The sequence below is a fragment of the Podarcis erhardii genome (genome assembly GCF_964252035.2).
Source record: "Podarcis erhardii genome assembly, chromosome: 3".
Lineage (NCBI taxonomy): Eukaryota > Metazoa > Chordata > Lepidosauria > Squamata > Lacertidae > Podarcis > Podarcis erhardii.
Window position 1 is genome coordinate 118740312 of NC_138507.1, and position 18502 is coordinate 118758813.

General features: G+C 45.1%; 1 long non-coding RNA gene across 1 annotated transcript; it reads right to left on the minus strand.

Annotated features, from left to right (window-relative positions):
• Positions 1–15780: 15780 nt before the first annotated feature.
• On the minus strand, positions 15781–18301 carry LOC309338134. The gene is made up of 3 exons (XR_014154748.1): positions 18170–18301; positions 16679–16811; positions 15781–15919 (listed from the first exon to the last, which is right to left on the minus strand). It is a non-coding gene; the product is annotated as an uncharacterized lncRNA (long non-coding RNA).
• Between the last annotated feature and the right edge of the window lie 201 nt (positions 18302–18502).

Here is an 18502-nt window from a genome sequence, read left to right on the forward strand (position 1 = left end):
TTTCGGCGGCTGCTCCCATTCACCAGTCTAGCTGCCGCATTCACCTTTAAAGGTAGCCCACATAGAGGGCATTGCAGTAGTCCAAGCGAGAGATAAGTAGAGCATGTACCACTCTGGTGAGACAGTCTATGGCCAGGTATGGTCTCAGCCTGCGTACTAGATGGAGCTCATAAACAGCTGTCCTGGACACAGAATTGAGTCCAGGTTGACTCCCAGGATGCACACCTGGTCCTTCAGGGACACAGTTACCCCATTCAGGACCAGGGAGTCCTCCACACCCGCCCACCTCCTGTCCCCCCAAAAGAGTACTTCTGTGTTGTCAGGATTCAACCTCAATCTGTTAGCTGCCATCCATCCTCCAACTGCCTCCAGACACTCACACAGGACCTTCACTGCCTTCACTGGTTCTGATTTGAAAGAGAGGTAGAGCTGGGTATCATCTGCATACTGATGAGTACCCAACCCAAACCCCCTGATGATCTCTCCCAGTGGCTGCATATAGATGATGTTGAAAGGCATGGGGGAGAGGACAGAACTCTGAGGCACCCCACAAGTGAGAGCCCAGGGGTCTGAACACTCATCCCCCCCACCACTTTCTGAACACGGCCCAGGAGGAAGGAGCAGAACCACAGTATAACAGTGCCCCCAGCTTCCAGCCCCTTGAGATGGTCCAGAAGGATGTTATGGTTGATGGTGTCAAAAGCCACTGAGAGATCCAGCAGAACTAGGAAACAGCTCTCACCTTTGTCCCTAGCCCGCCGGAGATCATCAACCAGTGCGACCAAGGCAGTTTCAGTCCCATGATGAGGCCTGAATCCTGACTGGAAGGGATCCAAATGGTCCGCTTCTTCCAGGCGTGCCTGGAGTTGTTCAGCAACCACTTGCTCAATCACCTTGCCCAAGAATGGAAGATTTCAGACTGGATGATAGTTGGCCATATTGGCAGCATCTAAAGATGGTTTTTTAAGAAGCAGTTTGATAACCGCCTCCTTCAGCGGGTCTGGGAAGGCTCCCTCACAGAGAGAAGCAATCACCACCCCACGAAGCCCATCACCCAGCCCTCCCCGGCTAGCTTTTATACGCCAGGATGGGTAAGGATCAATCAGACAGGTGGTTGGTCTCACTCATCCAAGCAGCCTGTTCACATCCTCGGAAGTAACAGATTGGAACTGATCCCACACAACTTGACTAGACAAGACTCTAGCACTCTCCCGCCCTGACCCTGCTCCACGGTGGAGTCTACCTCTTCCTGAATCTGAGTGACTTTATTTGCAAAGAAATTTGGAGATCATGTAGCCCATCCTGGGCCCTGATGTAGCAGGTGATTCTGCTAAATTGCGAACCACCTGAAAGAGTCTCCTGCTGCTGTTTTCTGCAGCTACAATAGAGGCGGTGAAGAAAGTCTTCTTTGCCGCTACCGCCACTTGGTAGGCTCGACATTGAGCACCAACCCGTGTCCAGTCAGCTTCCGAATGAGTTATCCGCCACCGGTGCTCTAGCCGTCTCAGCGATTGTTTCATTGCCCTCAGATCTGTGGAAAACCACAGAGCTGTCCGGGCTCCAAGCAATCGGAGAGAACGCTTTGGAGCCAAACAGTCAATAGCCCTGGTTAACTCCACATTCCAGCTGGCCACCAGGGAATCAGCTGAAAGGCCATCAACATGAGATAAAGCATCCCCTGCCACTCTCTGGAAACCATTTGGATCCATTAAATGGCGGGGGCGGACCATCTGAATCGGTCCCACCCCCCTGCAGATGGGAAGTGTTATGGAGAAGTCCAGTTGCACCAACTTAGTTGCACTGACTTAGTTGGTCTTTAAGGTGCTACTGGAAGGAATTTTTTTTGTTTTGTCCAGTTGCACAAGGAAGTGATCTGACCATGGCACTTCTTTCGTTTCGCTTTTACTTAGTATCAGATCACCAACATCCATAGACGTGAACACCAGGTCCAAGGCATGTCCGCGGCTATGAGTTGGGCCAGACTTATTCAGGGACAGCCCCATGGAGGCCATGCTTTCCACGAAGTCCTGAGCGGCCCCATGTAAGGTTGCGTTGGCATGGATGTTAAAATCCCTTAGGACAACCAAACTGGGTGTCTCCAGGAGAACATCTGCCATGACCTGAAGCAGTTTGGGCAGGGAATCCTTGGTGCAGTGGGGAGGTCGGTACACCAAAAGGAATTCTGTACTGCCCCTCTTGCCCAACTTCCAGAACAAGCACTCAGAGAACTGGGTCTTCCCAATAGGACGCCTGGTGCAAACTAATGACTTCCTAATAATCACTGCAAACCCTCCCCCCGACCTACAAGGCCTGTGTTGCTGTGCGTAAGAGAAACCTGGTGGACAAGCAGCGGCAAGGACAGGCCCATCTGCTTCATCCAACCAAGTCTCTATTACACATGCCAGGTCAAGTCCTCCATCCATGATCAAGTCGTAGATGGCAGTGGTCTTATGAATCATTGACCTGGCATTGCACAGCAGCACCTTCAGGTCATGTGGGTATCCCTTGCTGATTCCAGCATATGTCTGGTCAGGACCAGACCCGGAGGCAAGGATACTCTTCAAACGACGACTAAACCTGCCTCTTCGGTAATGACATGGTCTGGTCTTAGCGTAACTCCTCCTCCTGTCTGTGATCACTGAGATCGGTTGTCCCAGTGCATCCACACACACACACACCAGTGGAACTCCTTCCCTTAAGAACAAAATTAAACATTAAAACACACACACATACAATAAAACAATACAAACCAAAGACAGTAAAAATTACAAACATACCAAAATTAAACAAATCCCCTAACCTGACTAAACATCCTTCCCCCCCCCCAATAAAATAAAAGGGAATTTAATCTTTAATTTTTTAAAAAAGAACTCTGCGCTGTTCTGAGTCCTCCTGGTCAGCAGCAGCAGCAGCGGTAGCCATCCTTATGAGCCTGTCAGGCCCCGCCCTGGGCCAGGTGGTGAGTGGCAGGAACGGGGCTCTTAGGCAATCAGACAGGGAAGACTCTCCATTGAACTTTGATGGGGGAATTGGGGTGGGGGTGTCCTCCTGACCATCTCTTTGTTTCTGCCTCTGCCCTTAAGATTTCGGCATTTTGATAATTTACGGCACTTGTTCATTGTTCTATGTGTCCTCTCAGCATAAAATGTTATTGTAAAAGCCATTGAAATTGTTCTTGTCAGTTATCAGTGTTGGGAGGCTGCCCCCGGCAGGTCCTGCGCAGTCTGTCATGATTTATAACTTAACTGGCAACTAATTGACTCGGGACAATCTGTCAGGACGCGGTCAGCAGCTCCTTCCTGTTTCCCCAGGAATCCATAGAGACAAGGAATCCTTTTTTATTTCAGACTTTACAGAGAGAGGGTATAGAACCCAGCCTCTTGGATAATGATGTTGTCCCCAGTGAATCTCTACCTCCCGTCTCTCCCCCTACCTCGTTTGTCATCATCAACATCATCTCTATGGGTGTCGCTAAGTGTCCTCTGTCTTCGAAGTCTTTGCTTTCCTACTTTTAAGTCCCGCTGGGTTCTGGGAGATGGAGGGTCTGGGCTGGTGTCTAATGACGTGTCAGCCAGCTTGAAATAATATTGTATTCTCCTGTTAATTATTTGCATTTTAGATTTGACTATGTGTTTTTTTGGTGGGGGTATTGAGTTGCTTTTTATTTTTATTAGGTATTTTGTGGTATTATATCTTAATTTTATTCTGTGAAGTGCCCCGAAACCCCCAGTTATAAAGCGGTATATTAAATAAGTAAGTAAGCAAGCAAGTAAGTAAATGGCTTAGTCATCCTCTACGGTGGAAAGGAGAAGGGAAAGGACAGGCTGGCCAACTATTATTGTGAAAGGTGCCCTTCCTTCAGGTAACCACAAGGGTCCAGCAGTGTGATGGGAACAGGTGAGGGGTGAGTTATTTACCTGAGGGATACATCCCCCTGGCACTGCCTATCCTCCTCATAAACTTTTTGTTTGATCCAAGCTATCTCCTTGTGAAACATGAAAGCAGCAGATCTGAATGTAGTTGGGATCTAACTTCTGTGGAAACTGCTATGACTACCAGATTTCAGCAATATCTTCCCACAAGCATGTGATTTTGGCAACATTCTCCTCCATGTCAGCCTAAGTCACAATGTTCCAAACAAATTAAAAATCTGGGAAGCATGGGTGCAGCCAAGATTTATTTTAGGGGGGTCGGCTATGAAGTTGTGCCTCCGTTTCTTCCTCTTCTGAATGAGCTTTCCTTTTACTTGTGGACCATGGTATTTGTTCTCCCTCTACACAGGATTTTGCCTGTGACAAACCGATTGTATCTGCCTCCTGTTCGTTTGTCCTGCTGTCTTCACTGACATTGGGATCTGTCCACCACTGTATAATTGTTGCAGAAGGGAAATTCTGCTTGGAGAATGAGACTCAAACAAGTGTCCAGAGGAAAGTATCATTTCTTCTCCCCACGCCCTGCCCCTCTTGTAGAATTTTTGGATCGATCATTTTGAGGAGCCTCTGATCTGAGTAGCTTTAGGCTACCACCCTAAATGGACATCCCTTCTCTGATTTAGGCAAAGGGAGCCAGTGAACTGAGCAAATAGTTTCATTTCGTAAAACTTGAAATACTTTTATGATGCCTGCTAACATGAACAACAGGTTTCTTTACAAGTTGATAATCATTTATCTGATTCGAGTTTAACCTCCTTTAATATAGCATTTGTCCGCTGTTAAAATCCATTTGAGTTTTCCATTAAAACTTTATTATTTCCTCCATTATGTAAAAAGTGCATCGATACAAACGCATCTCTCCTCCCTCCCTCTTCCCATCCATGTCTTTTTTTTTAATTCTCTTTATTAGTTTCCATTGACCAAACAAACACAGACAACAACAAAACAAAGACACAACCAAAAAAGAAAACAAACAACAAAAGGCGTCATATAAATAGTAGACTTCCCTCCACCTCGGCTTTGGATTATATAACAAAGAAATTTTTTCTCGCAGTTTCGATTTATGACATCTACGCGTCGTAGGATTACATTGAACCTACTGTGATTTTCAAATTTCTTACATCTGCTTCTATATATGTTATAAATTTATTCCATTCCTTAATAAACTTTGTATCTTTCTGGTCTCTGATTTTTTGTGTCATTTTTGCCAATTCTATGTATTCAAATAATTTACTTTGCCATTCTTTAACAGTTGGGACATTTGTTGTCTTCCAATTTTGTGCTATCAGTATTCTAGCAGCTACTGTTGCATATTGAAATAGTGTCTGATCCTCTTTCTTAATTCCCATCCATGTCTTAGAGCCATTCTATTCCTTCAGAAATAGAAATAACCAAAACAAAACTCCTTATAGTCATTATGTAGGTTCATTAGACAGCCTGCAAGATTTACAGTTGTCTTAATTGTGCTTTTCATTAATTAAACAACCACTGGCAGTACAAAGCATCTCTAATGCAACCTTTTTATTACACAGAATGTCATTTTCATAGAGCAGTGAGTACCAGCTACCTCTTCCTTTAGTTACACAAAGCATCAATTACTTAAGTGGTCCCTGAATACATCGTCCTTTGATTGCAAGCTTAATTGGTTGCGCAGCCAGTTGTTTTCATACTTTGTCCCTTGCAAAAGACACCTATGGCAGAATCAGCCTAGGGTGGCACTTCCCATATTGCCCCAAATGGCAGAGATCTTGTCCAAAATCAGTGCTGATGATGCTGGTGTTTCTCCTCCACTGGCAGAAGCAGCAGGGCAGGAGGGGCACCCATGGGCATTCTGCCTGGTTGGGGGCTTCTGCCACCTGAAGCAGCATCCTCACCTGCCTCAAGGCTCTGGGATCAGTCTTGCCTTTGGTTGCTTTGCTCTGGGAGGTTTTGCCAATTCGTCTTGGTCAAATCCTTCAATCACACTTTATTTGCATGCTTAGATTAATATACAGTTTCATATATTGTTTATCTCAGTGGAAAGGGATCACCATAACTGTCCATCCTAAAACTTCAATAGGTGCTGGGCATTTGCTCACTGTGATTTTCTCTCCTCCATCTTGTTTGAATAGCTGACAATTAAAAGGTAAACCTAAAGGGAACCCTGACCGTTAGGTCCAGTCGCGGACGACTCTGGGGTTGCGGCGGTCATCTCGCTTTACTGGCCGAGGGAGCCGATGTTGGTCCTCAGACAGTTTTTCTGGTTCATGTGGCCAGCATGACTAAGCCGCTTCTGGCGACATCAGAGCAGCACACAGAAACGCCAGTTACCTTTAAGCCGGAGCGGTACCTATTTATCTACTTGCAGTTTGACGTGCTTCTGAACTGCTAGGTTGCCAGGAGCTGGGACCGAACAAGGGGTGCTCACCCTGTAACGGGGATTTGAATTGCCAACATTTTGATTGGCAAGCCCAAGGCTCAGTGGTTTAGACCACAGCGCCACCCGCGTCCATTAGCTGAGGATTAGGTTCCATATATTCCTTGCAAAGTGTTCCACATTTAGTTCCAAGCTACTTGCGCATGAAAGCACCAGGCCTGAGCATGAAAGCTCAAATGAAACCTCAAAGCAGAGAAGGTTAACTCATTGGCCTTTGAATTTTTCTGATGTGGAGATCCCTGATCTTTAGCAACAAATAACAGCGACTCCATGGAGCGAAGGAGAGAAGAGTGAAGGAGCTTCAGAAACAGGGTTGGGAAGGGGGAAAGGGGGCTTAGTCATCTTCAAGGGTGGAAAGGAGAAAGGAAAGGCCAGGTTGGCCAGTTATGATGGGGTGCAGAGTGGACATGGCAGGTGGAGCAAGCAAGGAAGCAGAGCTCCTCCAGTTTGAAAATATTTTGGTAGGTTGCCTTGAGTCTTGTCTGGAAAAGGTGTCTGAGAAATAGGATGATTGCAAGAATGAGAAAAAGGACAAGAGAGCATGTGAAGATTGCCCTTCCTTCAAGTAAGCAAAGAGTCCATCATTTCACCTTTGAAATCTCCTTGCCCTGCATGTCCCACTCAACCTCTTCAATCAATTGATTTGGATCTTTTCTTTTTGAAGAACTCTTTGAAGCTATTACTACTACCAGTGCTTTTTGCATGTGCAGACCCCCCAAACCACCTCCAAAATAAATCACACAGGGAACAGAATATTTGTTTAGGGTTTTTGGCATTAATTTGGCCACAACTTTATTGTTTACAACATGTGAGGGGTTGCTGAGGCATTGGTTCGGACTACCTGAACCTGCACTGGCAGGAACTGGACTGACAACTGGAACCTCCAGAAGTCAGTAAGGGAAAACATACTGTGGGAGCACAGAGGCAGATTTCCACCAGATGTTCCCAGGAACTCTGGCATGGCCCTACCCCTGAGAGGGGATCGGACAGAGCAAATCGAGCCCCTGGATTCCTTTAACGGAATTCCCCAGCAGCAGCAACAAAATTGAGGGGCAGGCACAGCCAATGCACAATCCCCTCCACCAAACAATGAACCAATGCCTAACCGTCAACCTTGTGACGATTTGCTACACGGTAGGCACAAACCAAATGGCACCAGCCAATCAGCCAAGTGGCAAAATTCCCACCGGGCCCCTGCTCCAAAAACAGACGACCCCTAGACAGGCATAGCAAGGTCAAAAACACAACCTAAAATTATAGGGAGGGAGGGAGGGAGATCCGCTGCACGATGCGAAAGAGGAAATACTTCGCCATGTGCAGCCCCTTAAATAGCTCCTTATGTGCCAATCAAACCCCAACTGACAGAAATCTGCCCCAGTAACAAAGGGGCAACCAGTGAGGCAAGGAGGTTATCCAAACGGGCCCACCCCTGCAACAAGAAGGCAGTTTGGTGATCTCACCGCAACACGTGGCTCTCCATGATTTGGAGGACACAATTTCCTGGGGTGCCGCAGGGGTACGCATACCCCTAAACATTTTGTGAGTCTATGTTTGGCCTCATTGAGGGGCATTATTTCAATATGATTAATTTTTTTTTGGAAAAAGCAGACTACTACTAAGAATAATCATTGTGAAAAACATCTTCATGTATGCGACAACGGCCGCGAGAGTTTTAATAGCACAAGGATGGAAGACTGAAGAAACCCCAATTAAAGAATCATGGCAAGAAAAATTGATGGACTATGCAGAACTGGCAAAACTGACATACAAGCTATGGGACAAGGATAACTGTGACTTTAAAGATGAATGGGAACCCTTTACAAAGTATTTGAAGACGCAACAAAGCGAACTGGATTCCTTGGCTGGTTTTGAATAAACATTCACAAACTTTTTATTGATAATTATTACTTAAATAGTTTGAGGATTTATACAACTGTGTAACATGCAGAAAACAGCATTTTTAGAGAAATCAAAGACTGAAACTGAGGAAAGTTGGGGGGTGGGTGGGTTCTGTGGGGGGAAGGAGGGGGAGGGAGGAAAAGAGGGGGAAAGGATGATATGTTTCTGGATAATATGTTTTGTTTTAATTTTGAATAAAAAAGTAATTAAAAAAAAGAATAATCATTGTGGGAAGCGAGCATGTGAAAAGTGCCCTTCCTTCAGGTAACCGCAAGGGTCCAGCAATGCGATGGGGACAGGTGAGGGGTGAATCATTTACCTGAGGGATACATCCCCCTAGCACTGCCTATGTGGGGCATTGAATCCTCATCATAAATTTTTCATTTGATTCAAGCTATCTCGCTCTGAAACATGAATACAGCACATCTGAATGTTTGTGATCTTCTGTGGAAACTGCTATGACTGACTGAATGCAGGAATGTCATTCCAGAGGCATGCGATTTTGGCAACGTTGTCTTCCACGTCAGCCTAAGTCACAACGTCCCAAAGAAATTACAATTATGAAATCTTCTTCTCCCTACCTGCCCTCTCTTGGCAAGCTTTGGGGCTCCATTTAGCTTAAAAGGAGGCATTTGGCTTTGCCACCACAATTCATCCGGAGCCATGAAGATCCTTCACCTGTGCTTGGCAGTTCTCTCTTTGCTGCTCCTGGCTTCCCCAGGTAAGGGATGGAGAGGAAGAAGACAGAGGGACACCGGCCAGCCTATTATAGGGTGGAAGAGGGAGAGGAGTACAGTTGTTGTTCTGTGGCCTTGCAAAGGAAGCTCACTTTTCTTTCTAGAGATGTTTCTTTAGTGGGAATTCTTTGCATAAAAATGTATATATCAGACAAAATTGCCTACTAAAGTGTGTCTATTAGGGAAAATATGCACTGTGTTGCTGAATTTCCCCCATTACGCCCATCATTGCTTTGCAATCTCCCCTAATATAACCTTTATTTTCATTTGGAATTCATGAAGTTACACTTTTTCATGTGCAATTGAGTAGACACATATTTAAAAAACCATTACTTGAAGGGAGAATTGCCTTTCAAAGGATGGCTGTGCTTTGATGTTCACATGTTAACTTTATTATGGTGCATCACATGTAAAAGTGGTAATGAAAAACAAAAGTAGCCACCTCTTTTCTCAGTTTGGTTAGATTTTATGGAATTCCATGCATTTCTATGGAATACGTTTTAAAAAGTTTGATTTCTCTCTTCCACCGGTCTTTCACTAAATTTGGCATATGTCGTGTCTAATTAGTGGGGAAGTTTTCTTGATGTAATATAGATCCTTTTATTCCGGGTAGTTCTTGGGGCTCTGATGGCTTCAGTTACAGGCTTTAGTTTCTCTATAACGTATAAGCCATGTGTGCCTCACTTCTTGCTGTCGTGTTTTGTGGACTGACACCCTCCACTCATGAGCAAATATCTGGATAAGCAGATTGACCATTTCTTCTTGTGAATGTAGCAAGGGGGTGAACAGGAGTGGCCAGTGGCGGGTTGGTGGGGGGGTAGGAGTTAGGATGCCGCAGCACCCAGAGAGTCACAGAGCCACTCCTGTTCAAAGAGCTATGGAGTTGTGACTTTCTTTCTGCCTATTGTGAATTAACCTCCTCCACACTTACGTTTGTTTCTCTCTTTGCACAGGATCTGCACAAGACGATGAACTTAACAATTATGACGAGTGTGAAAGGAGCGCCGGTATTTGCATAAGTGGAGGTTGTCCTGATTATTCCCAATACATTGGAATGTGTGATTACGATCTGTTCTGTTGCAGAAGGTAATTTATTCTTGCCAAAGGAGAATTACACCTCCTGCCCCTCTCCCTTCAGCCTCTGGATTGATCATTTTTTCATTTCATTTCATTATTTCATTTCATTTCATTTTAATGTTTGATGCATTATTGTATTTTATTATTTTGTTGGAAGCCACCCAGAGTCCAGATGGGTGAGGTATAAATAATAAATTATTGTTATTACTAATTATTATTATTATTATTATTATTATTATTATTATTATTATTATTATTATTAGGCGCCTCTGCTTTGGGTGGCTGCCACCCTAAATTGACACCCCTTCTCAGACTGAGGCTAAGGGACCCACAGAACTAAGAAATTAGTTTCATTACGTACAACCTGGAAAACTTTAGGATGGCTTGTCACAATTAACTACTGATCAGTCTGCATGTTTACAATAATCTGTCTGATTCCAGTTTAGCATCCTTTAACGTAGCATTCATCCGCTGTTAAAATCCATTAGACTTTTCCATCGCAACCCTCTTATATCCAATTTGTTAATTACATATATTGCTTTCATAGGTCAATGAGTACCAGCTACCTGCTCCATTAATTACCCAAAGCATCATTTACCTAAATAGTTAATTGCTCCACATACCAAGTGCAGAGTCCCCTAAGTTGATCATCCTTTGCCTGCAAGCTCGATTGCTCCATTGCAAAACAAGGACAAAAAAATCTATGGCAGAATCAGCCAAGGGCAGCATATCCCATTTTGCCGCTTGAGGCGAAGTAAGAATTGCTTCTTTGCCATGCTACCAGCACGGCTCCTAAGCCCATCTACCTGCTCCTCCTGCCATGGCCTGATCTGCCGCTGACACACACCATACCCTGTTGGTTGCAGGCACAGAAGCGGCACTACCATTCTTGCCCATTTTAAGCAAGGTGGTGCCGAGTTCTTTCACCACAGGCAGAACCAGGGGGGCAGGAGGGGCACCAATGGGTTTGTTGTCTGAGGGGCTTCTGCCACCAGATGAAGGGTCCTCACCTGCCTCATGGCTGGTCCAGCTGTCTTTAGCCCCTTTGCCCTGTGAGCTTATGCCAGATCTCCTTTGCCAAATCCCTAAACCACACCGTATCTTACTGCTCCTGCTGCTATGGCCTGCTCTGCCACTGCCACACAATCTATCCTCATTGGCAAAGAAGCAGGACAGCCTTCGTTGCAAATTTTAAGCAAGATGGTGCTGTGGTGCTTCACCACTGGAAGAGCCAGTGGGGCAGGAGGGGGATCAAGGAGTGTGTTGTCTACAGGGCATCTATCACCTGAAGCACGGTCCTCACCTGCCTCATGGCTGGTCCAGCTCTGCAACCAGGCGTGTCTTTCAGATATAAAGAATTTGAAAGAAGGAATTTTGTCCTGGGTCATTGCAGAGAAATTAGCAACTGGACTGAACAAACCCCAGGGTGCCAGTTCTCCCGTGTTTCTCAAAACATTGTCACAAAATGGCGAGCAAGCTTCCTGTTTTCCCAGAACTCTTCCTCAGGGCCACAAAGACAACAATGCCTGCCGTGCATAACGTCCAGTCTGCAGGAGAATATTGGAGACCTTGAAAGCTCCCTCACTATTCTGTGACATATTTAATTTTACTTATAAAAGGAAGTCCCCCAGGGATGAGGATGGGCAAGAGATTGCATTCAATTCTCATCGAAAGGTGAATCTATGTAATTCTTAGTTTCTGGAAACGAAAAACTGAAATAGACCTATCCCTACCCAATGGTTTATTATCATGAAATGTTTCTTATAGTCCAACATCGCTTGCTTTGTATTTTCTTGTTTCAAACATGGTCACTTTGCTATGAAACTAACTGTTGTCTTTTTGTTGCTGGTTTCTGTGTTTTAGACGGGAGGAGTGATAGATGCCTTTGAAAAGTGGAAGATGCTCCCTCTCTTTGAGAGCCGCTGGATCCCGCTTGATCCCCAGCTAGGGACTTCTTCTCCAAAGCATCCAGACTGAAAAAAGCAACAGTTTCAAGGCTCACATGATCTTGTGCCTTGCAATAAAAACAGATCCATAAAGCCTATTCTCCTCTGTTTTTCATTTCTAAGCATGAGTGTTATTGCTAGTAAGAACCCCAAATGGCACCTTACGTCCATGAGAAGGAGGTGTTAGCAGGCCTGGTTTGTGGAGAGGCCCAAAACTTCATTAGAAAGGAAGACTATGAGGGGGTAAGGATCCCCCAAAACAGTCTAGTGAGCAGGACTGGGCCACAATGTGGGAAATGAAGAGTGACAAAATATGGGGGGTGGAATGAGAGGGAGAAGAAGTTCAGTTCTGCTTCCATTTGAATGGTAACCAAACTGAGTTGCACTCTTCAAAAAAGTATGCCAATTGAAATATAGTCATCTTTCCAAATTCACAGGTCTTTGAATTTTGGGATTATTGAACAGACCAGACCAGGTCTAGAAGCTTCCTCGTAAATATTCTTGCCCCCTCCCCCCACAGGATTGCAGGTTGGGAAGTGTGGTGATCACACAGGGTCCCGGACGTTTCACTGTCTATTGATCCCTGTCCCACCACCCAGGCCCTACCTGGTAAAATACCCGGTAAAATTTCTTGCTACCACCACCCAGGCCCTACCCTAACAGTATTTCTGTCTTGTCAGGATTCACCTCAATCTGTTAGCCACCACCCATCCGCCAACCTCCTCCAGACACTCACATAGGACCGCCTTAACTGGTTCTGATTTGAAAGAGAGTTAGAGCTGGGTATCATCCGCATACTGATGAACACCCAGCCCAAACCCCCTGATGATCTCTCCCAGCTGCTGCATGTAGATGTTGAAAACATCTGCCCTCAGATCTGTGGACCAGACCCGGAGGCAGGGATAGTCCTCAAACAACGACTAAACCTGCCTCTTCGGTAATGACGTAGTCTGGTCTTAGCGTAACTTCTCCTCCTACCCCTAATCACTGAGATCGGTTCTCCCAGTGCATCCCACCACCCACCACCTGATAAGCTCCATCTGGTACGCAGGCTGAGACCCTAGCTGGCTATAGACTGTCTCCCCAGAGTGGTGCATGCTCTACTTATCTCTCGCTTGGACTACTGCAATGCATTCTGTGTGGGGCTACCTTTGAAGGTGATCTGGAAACTACAACTAATCCAGAATGCGGCAGCTAGACTGGTGACTGGGAGCGGCTGCCGAAACCATTTAACACTGGTCTTGTTTATTTATTGCAGTTTAACAAGCGTGTGTTTTCATAAACGGTATCGGTCAACTACAATCATGGGGTGCCTATCCAGACCTATAACTTCCGCTACCTGCTCTCACTCACTAAACCACCTCTCAGATATTTACTTGTCTTCCTAGCCCCTAACTGTTCCTGACTCAGCATATTTCGCTACACTAATTCAACCTACCCACAGACTATCCCAATTCACTCCCACTCCAACCAACTCCCAACAAACTCCTCCCTTCGCCCCTCCTACAGCTGGTTTTATAGTCCCTCTGACTCCACCCCCCTGGGTTCTGATACCCCTCCCCACCTTCTCACTATATAGAAGGGTCTGGTAACTTCTGTTTCAGTGTATCTGAAGAAGTGTGCATGCACACGAAAGCTCATACCAAGAACTGACTTAGTTGGTCTTTAAGGTGCTACTGGAAGGATTTTTTTTGTTTTGACTATGGCAGACCAACACGGCTACCTATCTGTAACTGTCATTATAGTATATTAGGCATAATTGCATACACATGTGCCTACCAGGAAGAACTCTTCATCCTAGGATCCCATGGCACCCAGTCTGGTGAGATAAGAGAATGCAAACTATAACAACAACAACAACAACAACAACAACAACAACAACAACAACAACAACAACAACAACAACAGCAATTTATTATTTATACCCCACCCCTCTGGCTGGGTTCCCCCAGCCACTCTGGGCGGCTTCCAACAGAATATTAAAATGCAATAACCTATTAAACATTAAAAACATCCCTAAACAAGGCTGCCTTCAGATGTCTTCTAAAAGTTTGGTAGTTGTTTTTCTCTTTGACATCTGGTGGGAGGGCATTCCACAGGGCAGGTGCCACTGCCGAGAACACCCTCCGCCTGTTTCCCTGTAACTTGGGTTCTCGCAGTGAGGGAACCGCCAGAAGGCCCTCAGCGCTGGATCTCAGTGTCCGGGCAGAACGATAGGGGTGGAGACGCTCCTTTAGGTATACTGGACCAAGGCTGTTTAGGGCTTTAAAGGTCAACACCAACACTTTGAATTGTGCTTGTAAATGTACTGGGAGCCAGTGTAGGACAGGCTGAGACCCTACCTGTCCATAGGCTGTGTCACCAGAGTGGTGCATGCTCTACTTATCTCTCGCTTGGACTACTACAATGCATTCTGTGTGGGGCTACCTTTGAAGGTGATCTGGAATCTACAACTAATCCAGAATGTGGCAACTAGACTGGTGACTGGGAGCGGCTGCCAAAACCATATAACACCGGTCTTGAAAGACCTATAGTGGCTCCCAGTACGTTTCCGAGCACAATTCAAACTTTTGGTGTTGACCTTGAAAGCCCTAAATGGCCTTGGTCCAGTATACCTAAAGGAGCATTTCCACCCCCATCATTCTGCCCGGACACTGAGGTCCAGTGCTGAGGGCGTTCTGGCGGTTCCGTTGCTGTGAGAAGCCAAGTTACCAGGAAACAAGCGGAGGGCCTTCTCGGTAGTGGCACCCGCCCTTTGGATCGCCCTCCCACCAGATGTCAAAGAGGAAAACATCTGAAGGCAGCCTTGTTTAGGGAAGTTTTTAATGTTTAATATTTTATTGCATTTTAATAATCTGTTGGAAGCCGCCCAGAGTGGCTGGAGAAACCCAGCCAGATGGGTGGGGTATAAATAATAATAAATTTTATTATTATTATTATTATTATTATTATTATTATTATTATTATTATTATTTGCATTCTCTTATCTCACCAGACTGGGTGCCATGGGATCCTAGGATGAAGAATTCTTCCTGGTGGGCACATGTGCATGCAATTATGCCTAATATACTATAATGAGTGGGCTCATATAGTGAGCACGCTTGTTAAATTGCAATAAATAAGCACACGCTTGTTAAATTGCAATAAATAAACAGAAGGTTATGTTCCATTTTAACCCAGACTGGACTCAGTATTGTACCAGGTAGGGCCTGGGTGGTGGCAGCGAGAAATAAAGTGGTGGCACAGGGATCAATAGACGGTGAAACGTCCGGGACTCTGTGTGATCGCCACACTTCCCAACCTGCAATACTGTGGGGGGAGGGGGCAAGAATCTATAAGAGGAAACTTCCAGACCTGGTCTGGTCAGTTCAATAATCCCAAAATTCAGAGACCTGTGGATTTTGAAGAATGACTATATTACAACCGGCAAACTTTTTAAAAGAGTGCCACCCAGGTTGGTTAACATTTAAATAGAAGCAGAATGGAACTTCTGCTCCCTCTCATTCCACCCCCCCATATTTTGTCACTCTTCATTTCCCACATTTTGGCCCAGTCCTCCTCACTAGATTGTTTTGGGGGATCCTCACCCCCTCATAGTCTTCCTTTCTAATGACGTTTTGGGCCTCTTCACAAACCAGGCCTGCTGACACCTCCTTCTCATGGACGTAAGGTGCCGTTTTGGCTTCACTAGCAAGAACACTCATGCTTAGAAATGAAAAACAGAGGAAACAGAGGCTTTATGGATCTGTTTTTATTGCAAGGCACAAGCTCATGTCAGCCTTGAAACTGTTGCTTTTTTCAGTCTGGATGCTTTGGAGAAGAAGTCCCTAGCTGGGGATCAAGCGGGATCCAGCGGCTCTCAAAGAGAGGGAGCATCTTTCACTTTTCAAAGGCATCTATCACTCCTCTGGTCTAAAACATAGAAACCAACAGCAAAAAGACAAAAGTTAACTCAGTTTCATAGCAAAGTGACCATGTTTGAGACATGAAAATACAAAGCAAGGCATGTTGGACAACAAGAAACATTTCATGATAATAAACCATTGGGTAGGCATAGGTCTGTTTCAGTTTTTCACTTCCAGAAACTATGAATTACATAGATTCACCTTTTGATGAGAATTAAATGCAGTCTCTCAGACACCCCTAACTCTGGGGGACTTTATTTTTTAGTTATAATTAAATATGTCACAGAATAGTGAGCAAGCTTTCAAGGTCTCCAATATTCTCCTGCAGACTGGATGTTATGCACGGCAGGGATTTCTTGTCTTTGTGGCCCTGAGGAAGAGTTCTGGGTTAACAGGAAGCTCGCTCACCATTTTGTGACAATGTTTTGAGAAACATGAGAGATACTGGCACCCTGGGGTTCATTCCGTCCAGTTGCTAATTTCTCTGCCAGGACCCAAGATAAAAGTCTACTGAATCAGGTTCTTTCTTTAAAAGATAAAATAAGAATGAAGCTGCTTGGAATTGAAAGTGGAAGATTTGCATGGAATGTATGGGATGTGAAACTGAGGTAATCTTAAATGGTGGAGGATAGGACACCACACAGAGTAAGTGCCCAGCATCTGTTAAAGCTGCAGAATAGACATCCCTTAGGCACTGAGATAGACAATGGATGAAGCTACACAAGAAATTAAATGTGCCAATCCTAAAGTGGTAAGCTGAAATTACCTTTTGCAACAGGGATAATCATGCATACACCTTCCAATCCTTTTATATTTATTGGGACAATTTATAGGGTAGCAAGTACCATTGGCATAATGGCAAAGCCTAGCATTCCTAGGTTCCCGGTACTGTGCAGATCCTGTGCAAAGAGAGAAACACACATAAGTGTGGAGAAGGAAGTTAAATCACAACTGGATGAAAGAGATGAACAACTCCACAGCCCTTTGAACAGGAGTGGCTCTGTGACGCTCTGGGTGCTGTGGCATCCCAACTCCTACCCCCCACCCCCACCCCCACCCCTGCCACTGGCCACTGGTGTTTACCACCCTTGCTACATTCAGAAGAAGAAATGGTAAATGTGCTTATCCAGATATTTGCTCATGAGTGGAGGGTGTCAGTCCACGAAACACGACAGCAAGAAGTGAGGCACACATGGCTTATACGTTATAGAGAAACTAAAGCCTGTAACTGAAGCCATCAGAGCCCCAAGAACTACCCAGAATAAAAGGCTCTATATTATATCAAGAAACATTTCCCCACTAATTAGAAACTTTATACCCCAAATTTATTGGCAGACCTGTGGAAGAGACAAATCAAAATTTTATTTTGTAAAACATATTCCATAAATTTGCATAGAATTCCATAAAATCTAACCAAACTGAGAAAAGAAGAGGCTACCTTTTGTTTTTCCTTACCAGTTTTACATGCGAAGCCATTTTCCATATATTAACAAAACGGTAAAGGACTCTTTTGACAGTTAAGTCCAGTTGCAGACAACTCTGGGGTTGTGCACTCAATCCGCTTTACAGGCTGAGGGAGCCTGCGTTTGACCAGAGACAGCTTCCGGGTCATGTGGCCACCATGACTAAGCTGTTTACCTTCCCGCCAGAGCGATACCTATTTATCTACTTGACTTTGATGTGCTTTCGAATTGCTAGGTTGGCAGGAGCTGCGACCGAGCAATGGGAGCTCACCCCGTTGTGGGGATTCAAACCACCAACCTTCTGATCGCCAAGCCCAAGAGGCTCAGTGGTTTAAACCACAGGGCCACCCACATCCCTTTGCCCTTATATTAGTGTGCCATAATGAAGACAACATGTGAACATGAAAGCACAGCTATCCTCTGAAAGGCAGCTCTCCCTCCAAGTAATGTGTTTAAAAAATGTACCTGAAAAAGTGTAATTTCATGACAATAGCATGAAAATATAGGTTATAATAGGGGAAATTGCATAGCAGTTATGGGCATAATATGGGAGAAATTCAGCAACACAGTGGATATTTTCCCTAGTAGACACACTTTAGTAGGCAATTTTGTCAGATATATACATTTTTATGCAAAGAATTCCCACTAAAGAGATTACCACTAAAGAAACATCTCTAGCAAGTAAAGTGAGCTTCCTTTGCAAGGCCACAGAACAGCAACTGTACTCCTCTCCCTCTTCCACCCCATAATAGGCTGGCAGGTGTCCCCCTGTCTTCTTCCTCTCCCTCCCTTACCTGGGGAAGCCAGGAGCAGCAAAGAGAGAACTGCCAAGCAGAGGTGAAGGATCTTCATGGCTCAGGATGAATTGTGGTGGCAAAGCCCAATTCCGGCTTTTAAGCCAAATGGAGCCCCAAAGCTTGCCAAGAGAGGACAGGTAGGGAGAAGAAGATTACATAATTGTACTTTCTTTGGGACGTTGTGACTTAAGCTGACGTGGAAGAGAGGGTTGCCAAAATCACGTGCCTCCGGAAAAGCACTCCTGCGTTCGGTCAGTCATAGCAGTACCCACAGAAGTAAGATCACATACATTCAGGTCTGCTGTATTCATGTTTCAGAGCGAGATAGCT